At 35.5% G+C, this 16400-nt stretch overlaps 1 pseudogene; it reads right to left on the reverse strand.

Annotated features, from left to right (window-relative positions):
• The window catches only part of LOC100617084 (26S proteasome regulatory subunit 4-like), a 182881-nt pseudogene extending 166596 nt beyond the window's left edge, over positions 1–16285 (reverse strand).
• Positions 16286–16400: the final 115 nt, after the last annotated feature.

Consider the following 16400-nt stretch of genomic DNA (forward strand, 5'->3'; position numbering starts at 1 on the left):
GGTTTCCTTCAACCTCTTTCTCAGATAAAATATGTACTGGTTGTGAGTTCTTAAGCATTTTCTCCATTTTCAGAGACTTCACATGAGCAATCTTGTTTCTGATATCACTCAACTGAAACTGTTATTTCCCTTTCCACCAGTGGTGGCTTAATTGTCGGGGCTGGTGGTTTTTTGTCAGTGTTCAGTATTCTTGACCAATTAGCTGTATTTTATATAGTTAATCATCCTTTCTTCCTGGATACTTGCTCTTCTCTGAGTTTTTATGTCATTAATCTGTGCTGGTCCTCCTCCTGTCTAACCCTTACTCTTCAGCCTCTTTTGATCACTTATTATCAATCTCCCTAACTGAATGTTCCCTGGGGATCTCTCCTAGGCCTTTCCCCCTACATTCTCATCAGCTACCACAGATTTAACTATCATCCTTCTGCATTTAATGCAAAGATATGTGTGTGAATGTGTATAAATATAAAAATGTATATAACTAGATATACCTATATGTATACATATGCATATATATGTCTAGCCACATACTTTACCCTGAGCTTTAGTCTCTCTACTAGTTGCTTATTGGACAGTTCAAACTAACTGTCCTAGAGACATCTTAAATTCAATATGTCCAAACCTGAATTCATCATCATCCTCATCACTACTCCTCAACCCTTCTCTCTTCTAAACTTTTATATTTCTATCAAAGGCATTACCATTCTTCCAATCTCCCAAGTTCACCACCTCTTCACTATCTTCAACTCTTTATTTTCTACCACCCTAATCAATTGCCAAATCTTGTGATTTATACCCCTACAACTCTTTTGAAGCCAACCCCTTCTCTCCACTCAAAAAGCTACACTAGTTCAGAGATTACTTGTCACCTAAATTATTATAATAGTCTCCTAACTTACCCCTAATTTAAATTTCTCACCTCCCCAATCCATAGATATCAGTGGGAACAGCATAAGAGGATTAGGGGCATCTATTCCACTTAAGCTGTGGAATACCCAATGCACTCCAGTTTGCAAGGTCTCTGGGAAATCATAATTTAGAAATCACAAAGCATGTAACCTGTTTCCCAGATAAGAAAAGAAAACTTTTCCCTGTTCTGCCAAGAAAATTACTGATGCAGGAGTTCTATGAGAAGAACATACAGTATTCTATACAAAACTGGGTCATATGTTGACATGTTGAATTGACATGTTACCTATGATTTATTATCCTATAGAAAACTGTTCAAAGCCACCTGGTAATTTAAATCCATTATTTCCATCTTATAAATCATTACTAACCATTGTTCCTGCAAAAGGCTTACCTAATCCCTTAGCCTACATCATTTTCCCTATAAAAAGTATGTACCCCAAATCATTAAACTTTGCCACTGCTCAAAGAAGATTGCCTGTGTGTCTGTCTGTCAATTCAGTCCTCCTGTAATCTTAGAATCATTTTTCTCATCCTGGTTCGCTGACCCATGAATAATTCACTGAGCAGAACTTGAGTTACCAACATGATTTTTTCTTAAGAAGAGATCTGACCGTGTCATTCCCCTATCCAATAAGCTCCAATAACTTCCTATTGCTTCAATGATAAACTACATACCCCTCTACTAAGCTTTTAAAGCCCTGTACAATATGGTCCTAAACTATCTTTCCATCTTCACTTTCTATTACTCTTTGGGATTGCATCACATTAGGCAATGAATTCTCTATTCCTCATCTAAGATGCTCCATCTCCAGTCACTGTATCCTTGTACTGGCTACATCTCAAACCTGGAATACACCATTTCTCTACTCCCCCCTCAGAGTTCCTCTCCTTTTTTCAAGATATAGCTCAGACACCATTTTCTGTATGAAGCCTTTCCAAATATCCCCCAGCTTTTAGTACCCTTCCTCACAAACTAGCATAAATTTAACCACATTGGATGTATTTATACTTATTAGCTTTAAGTTTATTCTGTAGTTTTTTGTGCACATACTTTTTATCTCCTCCAGTAGAAACTCCTTACAAGTAGTTCATTTTTGAACACTAAATCTCAATTATCAATGAATGTTGGTCTGTAACTAACTTTGGAGATTACTGTTTTCCTAGAGATGATCTCCCAGGGCCAAACTTGCAAACTCTTCCTAAAAAGAAATTCCTTCACTAAGATTCATGTATGTAAAGAAATGACATTGCAAAATTCTCACTACAAAAGTTTTTCAGCCTAATATCCAAAATTTGGGACAGATGTTATCTTATAACAGCTTTTCTTCCAGACGTTTAGGGTAAAGTTATTAAAGTAAAAACAAAACATGGATATGAAAATATTTTTGCTGCCCCAAACACTTTTCTACAACCAAATTAACCTCTCTCAGTGTCAGGGTCCCTCAAATTCTAACTGAAAGAAGGGTTGATGTCCTAACAGTAACAGGAAAAAAAGTGAAGGTCTCATCTGGTATGGTCAAGAATATAGCTGTCACTTACTTTATGATCTAGAGCCCAATTGTGAGTGGGGAGGGGTGCCTAATTTTAGATCACCTAGACTTCTTTTCCAGGAAAACACACAATTCAGCAGGAGAAGCCAGATAGAAAGCCAGAATTATACTGACCCTGCCTCAAAGAGGTTATCAAACATGCATCTCTTGTTCTCCTTTCTTCCAAATATATTGCTATGGTACTCCAGTATAATTCATCAATATAAACCCAGAAGTTCTAGCTCTCCTTGTTTTTACATGCTATTCTATTGGGATCTTCCAAGCATGAGAGTCTGTAACCTTCATTAGGAATATTTGCAATAGGTGCTGCTTTTCTGTCCTTGCAAAACTACTACCCTGCCTTCCAAACTATGATAATACTCAGGAGTTAAATTGTAAATAATATTGATCTTGATTCACAGAGCTGCAGCCTCATAAAAATGCATATTTGCAAGGTTATTTAAATAAATAAGAATATCATTTTTATACTAACCTCAAGGGTGGTTTTTCTTATTCTCTAATTCAGTTAGGAAAGAGAAAGAAGAGGAAAGAAATGGTAGTTTAAAAGCTTCCTCCTCAGAAGGAAATATTTTGTCTCCATTAGAGAAATATTATGTTGTCTTTGTTCAACATTAAGATGTATAGAGAAGGGATGATTAGATAGCTCAGTGGATAGATAGCCAAGCCTGAAGACAAGGAGTTCTGGGTTCAAATGTGTCCTCAGACAGTCGATCCTGGGCATGTCACTTAACCCCAATTGTCTAGTCCTTATATTCTTCTGCTTTGGAACAGATACTTTGTATTGATCCCAAGACAGAAGGTAAAGGATTTTTTTTTTTGCATGTATACAGAAAGAATGGCTTCATATATTTATGCACTCCCTAAAATCTTTTCCAGGCCAAAAAAAAATAAATTTAAAACACAAATTATAATAAAAATGAAATATATTCATCTTTCTCCAAACCTAAAGATATTAGAAAGAATGAGCCCCAAATATCCACATTGTATTGGTTTTATACTTCCCTTCCTTCTTGTTCTTGTTCTCCTTTTTCCTTTTGAAATAGAATGTTTATTGTATGAACAAAACAGTGAACAAAAGAACAGCACACTTCAATGGGTACCCCACACATCATTTCTGAATAATATATATTTTTCAAAACCTGGCTCATAAAGGCCTACTGGAACATTCATACCCCTTTAATTCTTCCAGTGTTACTATTTCAGTGGATCTGGAAAGTTCCCAGCAACTCTTGTATAAATGGAGATTTTGAACCCTGGACTTCAATCCCCAGAAGTCCTTGGTATTTCCCAGAATTCCCTATAATCTCTCCTGAGTCTCCACGTTGGAGAGATCACAATTGATATTTAACTGGCAGTAACGCCTCCCACGCTCTCTCTCTGCCATTGCAATGATGTAGGAAGTATAGTGGTAAGCTAAACTAAGCCAAGTGAGGGATTTTGAATGGGCTAATCAGTCATGGGCATGTGGTTTTTATTTATATCTTCTTTATTCCTTGGTTTCTAATAATCCTTAATAAACCTCATAAAATATAATATTTTATTACTAGATACTAATTTAATTTTTACACTCTCATGAAGGCAGCATGTCTCATTTAAAGATAGAGTCCTTTTATTGTTCTTTCTTATTTCTCATATCACATATATATTTACATATATATTCTTATATTTAGACTTTTTGAAGTCTTCATTTGCTATTTTCATTCTGCATTTTGTCTTAGACAGTCCCAAACCAACTTCTGTACAAATTGCCTTGGTACCTGCTCCAGGCAAGTCATCTTTATCTACCATCAGATCATCTAAAGCTACAGTTATCTGCCTGAGTTATTCTGCTTGTCTGAATCTGAAAGAGGTTATTCTTGGTCTTTTCATCTGGCAAAGGGAACTCAATTTTCTGATCAATATATCCTTGGCCTTTCACATCTCTTCTAGAATCAAACCCATCAAACTAATTCAACAATTCTAACATTGTTCAATGAAGTCCCATTTCTCCACTTGATTTTGAAGCATCCCTTTTGGTCTCAATGGTATTAATTTAATCAATGAAGACAATTGATAGAGCATGTTCCTCAGCTAGTTGGAACAATTTTCAAACAAGTTACAAACTCAGAACCAACAACTCAGAAAGGTCATTGAGATCTGGTTTGCTAAAGCTTTGTCTTAGAAGATTTTACCTATGCCAGGCAGGCCATAGAGAATGACTTCCTAAAGTGGTTTAATACCCATCTCCTTATAATATTCAAGATGAGTGAAGGGAATTTCCACTGATTCCTTCATTTCTTAAATCTGGTTATCAAATCCACCAAAATCAGAGTAGATCTCCTGTGGAGCCTTCCCCCCCTTTCATCTCTGTAATAAAAGGTTTTGTATCATCCATCAGAACTTCCATCACAGCATGAACCTTATGGTCAAGGAGGATAAAACATCTCAGTTCTAGCAAATCCTTTTCTACAAATGACAGAATGCTGACCTAATTGTTCTAATGCTACCAAAGTCTATACAAGGGCATATTATAATCAATAAACTCCTCCTAGGTCCCTATAGATATTGGGATCTCTTTAGATAATTTACCTTTGATAGTCTTTTCTCTTCCTTTTTCTTCCAGTGGTTTCATTTGTTCTTGATTTCTGATGAACTATTCTTCTGTGAGAAGATAATCTTTAATTCTCTCCAGAAACTGATGCCTTTTTTTTCCCCTACCCTAATTGGAATTGGAAGCTCACATTTTTTTCTTGTTCTTGTCATCCTTTCTGCCATGACTAGGACCCTATCTACTACTCAAACTATGATCTTTCTTGCTCCCAGTTCCCCATAGTCTCTAAAAGTATCCTCTTCTAAGCCCAATTCTTATCTTGTTTTCTTTCCTAAAAAAATAGTTTTCTTGAGTTTATTGTAATTATGATTCCTCTTACCCTTCTTAGTGTTCTTACCAGACACAGTAAGGAAATAGAACACAGCTTAAATTTACAACAGGTCTCAGTCATCTTTTTTCCTACTTTCCCTCCTCACTACTCTGCATAATGCCACCTAACATTCATTTTTCATGACTCAATTTGAAAGAATATGGGGCTCCATGGAGGTCAGAGCTGGGTTTTATTCCCAATCTGTGACTGGCCACTAGAATGACCTTGGCTTTAACTGCCTAATATCTCAGTTTGTACACCAACATGGAATAATAATCCTCATCCTATCTATCTTACAGTTTTATGAGAATACAGTGATTTAATAGATATAAAAGCACTTTGAAAAGCTAAAAATTCCCTCCAAAGTTACTTGCCTCCAAGGAATGTTATCCTGTCAAATAAGAACCAAAATAACAAAACAAAAGAGCAGTTAGAAGGTTAAAAAAAAAGAGGTAAAGAGGTGAACAGGGGATGATTGCAACTCATAGCTGTAATACCATAGAAGATGGGAAATATTTGGCTAGTAGAAAGACCAAAGTAAAGAAATAGCATAATTTGAATAGAGGAATAAACTCAAGAGCATTCTGGTAAATTTTTAATAATCATTTTTTCCAAAAAAAATGATCACAGGACATATTTTACAGTTTTATTTGTTTTATTAACACTCTAGACAGATCTAGACAATCAACAAAAAAAAAAACCCAAAATAGATAAAACAATAAATCAATAAGTGAAATGATCTTTAGTGTTTGCTGATTATTTTTGAGGTGAAAATACTCTCACTGATAATGTAATAATTGCTCTGGCATACTAGTTCTAGCTGGTTTAGACGTTTACCTCTTATTTCTTCCCCATAAGCATCCCATAATAACAGTTGGCAAGCCAGCTAGGAGACGAACCTAGAATCTTCTGAATATTTTGAGTTTATTAATGGAGAAATGGGATAGAAATGAGGGTAACAAGGAGAAAGGAAATTTCTAAATCTTATCCCCAAAACTAATTCCCCCTAATAATTATCCTATTGGCTAACTTCCTAAGCTAAATAAGTTAAGTTCCCCCCAAATGGAACCCCACTAACAGAGTCCAGGTATGGGCCACGATCCCAGAGGTAAAGTCCAAATCCATTCCCAGTAGAGATTGATGTTCCTTTTCTTGATCTTCACTCTAGCTGCCAACAGTCTGTTTAAGCAGTATCTCTCCTCAAGCTGGTATCTTACAGGGGCCAGATATCTTGTAGATAGGTGAAAATTACAGCTACAACCAAATCTTCAGCAAGAAGACTGTTTTCAGTTGGAACCACACCAACCCTTGGAATGTTAAATCAGGCTCTCATGTGATTCTGTGTCACATGTCTCTGTCAATCAAAATGCAGTCTTTCTTTGCTTACTACACTCCATGATACCCCTGAGTAAGCTATCTAGAAAATTACCACCTTCAAATAAGTCACAATTATATTTACAGAATCTTTCTTGAATTTGTAATAGTATCATATACTTGTAATTAGAAGAGATGTTCTGTGTCATCTAGTCCACCTCTAAGATTTTTTAGATAAAAATTGGATTGTTTGTGAAGCCACATAATTCTTTGCCTTTCTTAATGTAATCTAATCTATTCTTTTTTTTCTCTCCCTTTTCTTTCCTCTGTTAAAATCAAGAAAGTAGAATAAATCATATCCAGATTTTGCAATTGTCTTTCTTTACTCCCTCTGTATACCTTGCAGACTGGTATCCTTAAAGTTCACTTATCCCATTGTACCCTATTAGAATATAAGCATTTATTCAACATTTAGTCCCTTTGCATAGAACATACATATTAACCTTAGTGGATTTCTTTTGTTTCCTGGGTATGAATTTCAAAGTTTCTACCCAGCTCTTTTCTTCTCATCAGGAATATTTGAAAGTCTTCTAATCCATTAAAAAGACATCTTTTTTTTTTCCATGTAGGATTATACTGTTTTAAAGGTAAATAGTTTTTAATGCTCACCTTTTCTTTTTTCCTTTAAAAAGTATATATATATATATATATATATATATATATATATATATATATATATATATATATAATTCTAAGAGTTTCTTTCATGGCAGTTATGTTGCAAAATGAATAGAGGGTTGGACCTGGAGTCAGTAAGACCCGAATTCAAATCCTTCTTTCCAGGGATATTATGAAAATAAAGTAAAATAATATTTGTAAAGCATTTTACAAACCTGAAATTACATACATAGGTCATTGTTAATATTAAATGCTGACTTTGGTTGCCTTGTATTTGAACTCTTTATTTCTGACTGCATGTTGACATTATCTTTTTGTTTGAAGTCAAAGCTCTAGAAATTGGTTGTTCATTTTTATTTGTTTAGTAGATGACAATGGTATTCTTTCTATTTTCACTTTTTCTTCTGGCTCTACTCAGTCTAGGCAGTTTTCTTTCATGATTTCTTGAAATATATCCACATTTTTGGTTTGGTCTTTGTTTTGGGGCAGCCCAGTGATTCTTAAAGAACCTGTCATCAATTTGCTTTCTAAGTCCATTTTCAATACTTATATTTCTTTAATATTTTGATCTTTTGATTTTGTTTTAATATTTCTTGTTGTCTCATTTAATTACAGACTGCTCTTTACTTTTTTTTTTAACAGTTTACTATTGGAAAGGTTTTCACTTTTTGTTCTTGGTTACTTATTCTCCTTCCACTTTGATTACTCAAGGCATAGTGAGGCACATTTATAATCACTGTTATTGGAGAAACTGTGGCTAAGAGACCACATGAGCTAGGGAGTGCTGATTTGCAGGAACTGAGCTGATTGGGTTTCCACACTAAGCACATTGGCATAAATATGGTGAGTCCCGAGGAATGGGAACCTCCAGCATGGCCTTGGAGGAGCATCCTGACCCAGTCTGGAATAATAGATAGTCAAAGTTCCTGGGTTGATCAGTAATGGAATAGGACTTGTGAGTGACTGTTGTACTTCCAGCTTCAATTGGAAATCCCATCTCAAAAGAAAAAAAATTGCTAAATACTTCATTTCATATTTTAGGGACTAAGTATACTTTTCATAGAGTTATACTGTTCTTCTTAGTTTACCTCTTGGGTTTCTCAGGCTATAACATATTTTCATAGTATTTGGAATTTTCTTCTGTTTACTCATCTTTAATCTGGATTAGAACATTGTCCAGGCATCAGTCTCTATTCCCTTTTTCATTATTGAATGGGATGGGCAGTCTGTATTTGGCCCTACTCTCTCTATAATCTTAATGATACTGTTAACATAGTTCTGAATTGGTGACTGATACCATATGCTATACTTTGTCATAATCCCTGGCTTCTACCTCCATCTCCTGGTGGCCTGTCATAGATACTGGCCTCAGCACCTCTTTCTCCTTTTTTTTGTAAAGTCAGCAACCTAAATGTGGTTCCATCCCTAGCTGGAGCCCTGACAGGCCCCCAACCAGAAGTGGGAGATTGAGGTCCTCTAAGGTTCCCTGGAATACCACTTTCTTTATCCATCCCTTAAGACACACACTAGGTATTGAGAATCTGTACTGGTTAGGAGTAACTGGTAGGAGGACCCCAAAGTGTGTTTATACTGCCCAGCCCTTTCTTCTTGTATAATTCATCTGAAGGACTGTCTCTATCACAAACTGCTACTCTGGTAGGTCAGGTCTCCTTTGAGGACCCATTTTGCCCATCTTCCTCCTTTCCCTTTTAAAATTCTCTCTTCCAGTAACCAAAAGTTTCTGTTCCTCATGTTGTGCAGATTGGGTGAAAGAGATTGATGGAGTTTCTCTGACTTCTTTATCATTGTTTCATCTGTTCCCCTTTAAATCTTTGCTAAAGTGTTTGTTGAGAGGGTTGGGCTCCTCTGGAACCTACCATGTCACCAGCTTAACTAGAAGTCTATCTCAAAGTATTAAAAACAACAACAAAAACAATATTCCTTTAGTAGCCCCTCAGCAAAAGAGAAATAGATGGAAAATAATTTTATTTTAGTCCTAAAATTTTTTTAAGTTACTAATGATCAAATAGAAAGTCTGTCTAAAACCAGTGGTCATATATATATATATATATATATATATATATATATATAAATTTGCTGTTCTTTGGATCAATGTCAGTTTTGAAAGTAAAAGAAGCAAAATCCAGGAACTTCATGCAAAGCTCTGAGAAATCAGCTGTCTCAATGGAAAATCCTAGGACTGCTGAATTTGGCTGCTTTCAGTCTATAGTTCAGTCAGTAATTCCTCTTTCACTGGACACTTAAAGCTCTAGAGTCACATCTGTTTGTGCTGCTCTGAGATTGGCGCTCCCTGCTATACTGATGAAAGCTAAAGTGATGATGCCAACCTTTGGGACAAAGGCACTGCTTTCAGGATTTTCTTCCTTTCTTTCCCTTGATGCTTACACATACAAGTTTCCCTAGAAGAAAAAAATGGTGGAGTTAGAGGAAGGGGAGGCAAGATTGAGAAAAATGTTACATGAAGTAGCTAACAGACAACTGAGATTATGAAAAGTACTGGGAGAATATAAAGTAACTATCAAAGAATGTTAGAACTAGTGAAGATCTTTTGTCATTTTCTGATTCAGTGGTCTCAATTGACAAATGAGAAGCAGATACCCAGAGAAATTAAAATCCTTTTTGTCTTGTACTCCCCCCCCAAAGAAAAAGTGGCAAAATCAGAATTAAGCAGCTCAGTTCTTTCCATTCCTTGACTATCACATGTGTCAAGAAGGCATAAATAGGAATGTTGTTGCTGAGTTATTTCAGTCATGTCTGACTCTTTGTGACCCCATTTGGGGTTTACCATTTCCTCCTCTGCTCATTGTATAGATGAGGAAACTGAAGGAAACAGGGTTAAGTGATTTGCCCAAGGACACACAGCTAGTAAGTTTCTAAGGCCAGATTTAAACTTAGGTCTTTTTGATTCCATGCCCAGTACTTTACCCTCTGTGCCACCTAATTGCCCATAAATAGGAATAGAAAGTGAATACAATTCTCTCTGTGTAGAAAAATAACTTAATTAGGCTAAAATAAATTTATCTTTGTTCTATTTAATACTAATCATCATAACTAGCTTAAGGTTTGTAATTTTATTATTTATTATCTAATTTTATCCTCACAACAACCTTTGAGATAGGTATTATTATCAAGATTTTACCGATGAGGAAAATGGCTCAGACAAAGGTTAAGACCCTTGCCCAGGGTCATACAGCTAATGATTATCTGAGATGAAAGAAGGGTGGAAAATCAGGAAGGAACAAGTTTATGGAGATCTTTAAGTATCAAACAGAGTAGTTTCTATTTTATCCTAAAGGTAATAGGGAACTGCTGGAGATGGTGTGGTCAAATACATATTTTATTGAAATGAGGAGAGTTTTGAGACAGGGTGCTATCACAGAAATCTAGTCAGTAAGCGATGAAGCCTAAACCAAAATGGTAACCAGATTAGTATGGAGACTGGAACACTGATGAAATTTCATCAGGGTAGAAATGACAAGATTTGACAATGGACTGAATAAGTAGACTTTGTGAGAAATCATTGATGGTGCCAAGGTTCCAAACCTGGGTGACTAGGAAAATGATGGTGTCCTTTACAGTAATAGGGAAGTTTGGAAGGTGGGGTTTGGGGGATGAGGAGAGAGGAAAATAATAAGCTCCATTTTGGACTGCTTAAATTTAAGATATAGAAGTGATTCAAGATCTGAAAGGTATTTGGAGATGTATGATGTAGCTCAACAGAGAGATTAGGGCTGAATACATAGATCTCAGAATCATGTTGAGAGACTATAGCAAGATAAAGGAGGGATGCCCAGGACAGAGCCTTGGATGACAGTTAGTGGGCATAATGAGATTGAAGAATCAGTATGGAAGGTTTTTCCTCCCTGGCTATATTACAGTGAAGAGGGAAAAAATATTGTAAGCATATTGGTAGAGAGAGCATCAGTGGCTCGCTCTCCCTACCCAAATCAACATGAAGCCAAACACATGAATAATGTTGAATCTGTCTCCATTTTGTCTATTTTTTTTTTTACCTTTCATGGGTGAAGAAATATTGAACAAATAATGGAATAGGTTATGATATAACAAACTTTGAAGACACGCAAGATTACCAGGAATTCAGGAACTGGTGTCCATTCAGAATTTGTAGACAGCAAAGGTTGGTAAGTAGTGAGAGCCTGAGAGGTCTGTATAATCCAGCCTAGCAGGGAATCTACAATGAAAAGTATTTAGGAGCAACTTCATTCATCAGGTACTGTATGTAGAAAGTTAGTCATCCCTTTTTATTGTCAAGAAAATTGAAGCAGACTGGTTAAGTGACTTGTCCATGATTACACAGCTAATAAGTGTCTGAGGCTAATTTTGAACTCAGATATTTCTGACTTCCCTCAAGCATTTTATCCACTGTATAGATACTTCTCTTTCAATTCTAGGTTTGTGATTTGGTCTCCTAAAGACACCACTGCTGAGTAGAGAATGCACCAACTGGACAATACAATGATTTTCTACCTTTATTGTTTAGTCATTTTTCAATTGTGTCTAACTCTTCATGGCCCCATTTGGGTTTTCTTGGCAAAGATACTGCAGGGGTTTGCCATTTCCTTCTCCAGCACATTTTATAGATGAGAAAATATTGAAGCAAATATAGTTAAGTGATTTGCCCAGGGTCACACAACTAGTAAGTATCTGAGGCAAGATTTGAATTCATGGAGATGAGTCTTCTTGATTCTAAGCCTAAACTCTATCACACTGCACCACTTGGCTGCCTTATTTTCTAACTTACTTGCCAATTTTGTTTTTTCATCACAAGTTTATCAAATGTCATTCTCTTGTATTAATCAGTTACTTAAGATTTTGGTTAACATGAATCAAATTAGCAGGGATTTATCATCCTTGAGTAAATTTATAAAATAGTTTCTGATGCTTTTGAGCTGAGGACCCAGATCTTAACCCTACAACAGTTTTACAGAGGACAACAGCCCACAAGACTGTACCTGACTCAGCCAGTTAATCTTAGGTATTTTTTTTATCACAGGTATGTCTGAAAACTATCCCCATGACAAATATTTCATTAAATTAACATTAATTCTTTGTCTCTCTTACCTACATTCTATAAAATGCAGACTGCTGCTTATTAAAATTATTCTCTAGAAATCTAGGAGAAGTGAATTTGTTGCATGTGTACAAGGTCATGAAGTATTCTCTGCCCCTCCTGGTGGGATCACAGAGCATGCGTGACAAGGGCAATAATTTTCCAATTCTGCTTCCAGATGAATACATGGAAGCTTAGGGGTAGGGAGAAGGCCTATTTCTGGCTATGCTCAGAGTCTTGAGTTTCATTTTAACGAAGAGTCCTTTATTTGGCTGCAGAACTAGAGGAATTGATGACTCAGGAAATCTTTCCAAAGAGGACCCAGCTTCCAATTGTGCTACCTTGGTTGTGGCTCTCCAGGCAAAAGGATGAACTTTAATAGAGATAAGTGAAAAGTCAGGCATTTGAGTAAATAAAAAAATCAGCTTCATAAATATGAAGCAGAGGAAGCATAATTAGATACAAATTGTCCTGAAAAAGATATAGATTTTAGTGAACTTTAAAGTTAAGTCTGAGTCAGGATTGTGACATAGCAACCAAAAAAAGGTAATTCAATCTTGGACTGCCTAGATGGGGAATAGCTTCCAGGAACAGGGAGGCAATAATCCTACTCTACTTTGTCTGTCAGATATCATCAGGAGAATTGTGTTAAATTCTGGTCTTATAGTTTAAGGACTTCTACAAACTGAAGAGTGTCTGGAAGAGGGGAACCAGGATGATGAAGTGTCTTGAGAACTTGTACTGTACAGATTGGCTGCAGGAGTTGGTGATGTTGAATTCTAGAAAGAGAAGACCTGGGGAGAGGGGAACAAGAGAGCTGTGTTCAAGGACTTGAAAGGTTTTCGTTTGGAGAGAAGAATTGATTTGTTTCAATTGACCCTAGAAGGTCAAACCAGAAGTAATGGGTAGAAATTGCAAAGAGGCCAATTTGAGTTTTATACCAAGAAAAATTTCCTTATGATCAAAGCTGTCCAAAGGTAGACAGCTGCTTTGAGAGATGGTAGGTTCCCTTTCTCTGGACGTCTTCTAACAGAGGTTGGATGAGGTTGTCAGTTATGTCCTCCAGGGATTTCTTTTTGTGTTGGGCTACTTTGGTCTCTTCCAACTCTCAAATTCTGTCATTCTATTATTACAAGTCCAGAAATATTGGTTTGAATACTAATTCTAACACTGCCCACTGATCTTGGGCTCTCCACCTCTCTGAAACTCAGTGTCTTTATAAAAATTGGGATAATATGAACTTAGATCTGGAGTCAGAAGGGACCTCGGAGGCCACCTAATTCAATCCATTCATTTTACAGATAGGAAAAGTCAGACCAAGGGAAGCTGTGACTTGCTTAGGTAATAAATGACAGAGAGAATTTAAATCTAGATTCTATAATTCCAGAGCCAATTCTCACTACATTTTACTACGGTTTCTCACAATATCTCTGCTCCCTCAGCCAGTGTTGTGAAGAAAGTACCTTAAAGTAATAAAAAAAGATGTGACCTATTCTTCTTTATGTGCTCATCAGATTCAAACTTCATATTCTTTCATCATTGTCCTGTAAAGTACTTGATGTTTTACATAGCAAACAAATTCACACTACTGCAATAGAGCCTAGATTTTTGTGCTTCTGCTATTAAAAGTGAAATATCATTGTCTTTAAGTTAAGAATATGCCTCAAAATCAGAGTTGCTTTACTGCATAGGAGCCAAGTCCAGCTTACATGGGTCAGAAATCAGCACTTATAAGAGAAGCCTACAAAACCTCCTTCCCAGTAAAGCTAAGAATTTCCCCCATACAACTTCTTGCCTATCTCTGCCACAGCAGAAGTTATAGAAAATAATCTCTACAAAAATCTTGTCCACTTTCCACTAATGCAGTGTTTTTCTTGTGCTCTGTATATGTCTGTCTGCATCTCAGCTTGGCTTCATATATAACTTTTCTTCATTTCTCCCAAATCTGTCTCTCTTGAATAGACATTGCATTTTATGCAGTTGTGGTGATCAGAATTTAACTGTCCCTACCTATTAGTCATGGCATAAGAAAAGGATCAGCTTTTGAATTGCCCACTTTAAAAGTCTTCAATAATTTAATCCATGATCCCTGGTGTTTTGTGACAATTACTGCATTCATTTTTTATAACATTCTTCCCATGGTTGTAAATCTGCCTTCCAGAATTTATAGATTACTTGAGTTTTAGTAATGCGAACTTTTAAATTTACTTTGCAATAATGGTATGAGGTAAACAGTATAGAATCAAATAAAAATAAAAACAACAACAATAATAGAAAATAAATAAAAATAATAATTTAAAAATAAAAGAAAAAAACTTAACTACCTATTTACTTTCTTCTTACATTGGGTTGACTAGAATCCTTGTACCCCAGAGCAAGAGACTTGAATTCAATTCACTAAAATTTCACTGAAGTCCTAATGTCATAACAAAAACCACAAAGCAAGTAAAAGGTAGCATTTTAATCACTCATAAATACAAAGAGATGGCAATGATCAAACCAGGATTAGTATAATGTTGTAGATTGCCTCTTTTCTCATAAATTAAATTATGTAAAAAAAAGTTATCCACTAGTCATATTCTTACTCAGCAAGAATCATTTTAATACTAAATTTGCCTTTTAGCATCTTTAAATTTCAAAGAGACAACAATGACTGTGGATAGTGTCCTTCCTCGTTTGTAAATAGACTACCAGGCCAGGAATCACTTCTGAAACGTGGCATCAATTGCATGGGCTCCCATTTAGTTTGAGTTGAATAAAAGCCATACTAGATACACAAATAACATCAAACTTGCCAGTTTAAAGAAGGGCACCTCATACTCAAAATCATGATTGTCAGTCATCACCCAGGATTAAGGGATATATTTTAAAAACCTAAAAGCAAGCACTTCCTTTTAACTTCTGCCTACTGTGCATTTTGGATTATTGCCCAGAAACAGCATTACTTAAAACAAGACTGCCTCCCTCCTACCATCTATGAGAAGTGCATTGTTACCATCTGCTGCCTTCTATTTGGAATAAACCCCAGCATGTCATACAGTTTAATTTAGGGTTGTTGTTGTTGTTGTTGTTGTTGTTGTTGTTTATGGCCTATATTTGGAGAGTGCACCTTCTTATTTAAATGGAACTAATTTTTAAGTTGTTTGGTTTCTTCCCCCCAGCAATACTGATCTTTCCGACAATAACAAAAATTAAGTTAATCTTAGAAGTATCACTTTATATTTCTTTAATCAAGTAGAAACTTTCTAAAGACCTAATTTGGCAAGCTCTATTGATTTATTTTTTTTTATTTTATATTTTCTCTTTATAAACATCTTTATTATTTTCAATATAAAAGGGCATAATTTAAAGGGATGTATTTGGATGCTTATATATATATAATACATATAAATATGTTTGTAGTATATGTATTCTTTATTAGTTACACTCAAGTTGAAATGGCATGAATGACCCAAAATATTTAATAATATGTTTTTCTCTCATTAAATGAACCAGGCATAATACCAAATAGATTATATGGCTTTGAAAGAAAATGTATACTAGTTCTTTAATCAAAATTAAAAAAAGAAAATAACCCCACAACATTCCAAGGCTAATCTTATCAACATATAACCTCTTAATAAGATTACTGAAACCTGTTAATTTATGAAAAGTTCAGCATTCTATTAAATTACTAACAAAACACTGAATTACAACCCAACAGGTTGCTTCATTGAATTCATTCAACCACTACTGACAAACATTCCAAATTTGAACTTAATTAATATTCCTACTTCTGGTTTCCATAGTTTCTTTTTAAACATGAGTACCAGCAGAAAACTGGCAGTAACTTTGCCCATATTCTCAATAATAACCCCCCTCTGACTGTCAATATGTATGAAAAGAAAAAAAAAATTTTTTTGCATACCCAGAACAGCCTGGCATTTTCATGTCTTTTGTTTAAAAAAATTGCTG

This window comes from Monodelphis domestica, chromosome 1 (genome assembly GCF_027887165.1).
Source record: "Monodelphis domestica isolate mMonDom1 chromosome 1, mMonDom1.pri, whole genome shotgun sequence".
NCBI lineage: Eukaryota > Metazoa > Chordata > Mammalia > Didelphimorphia > Didelphidae > Monodelphis > Monodelphis domestica.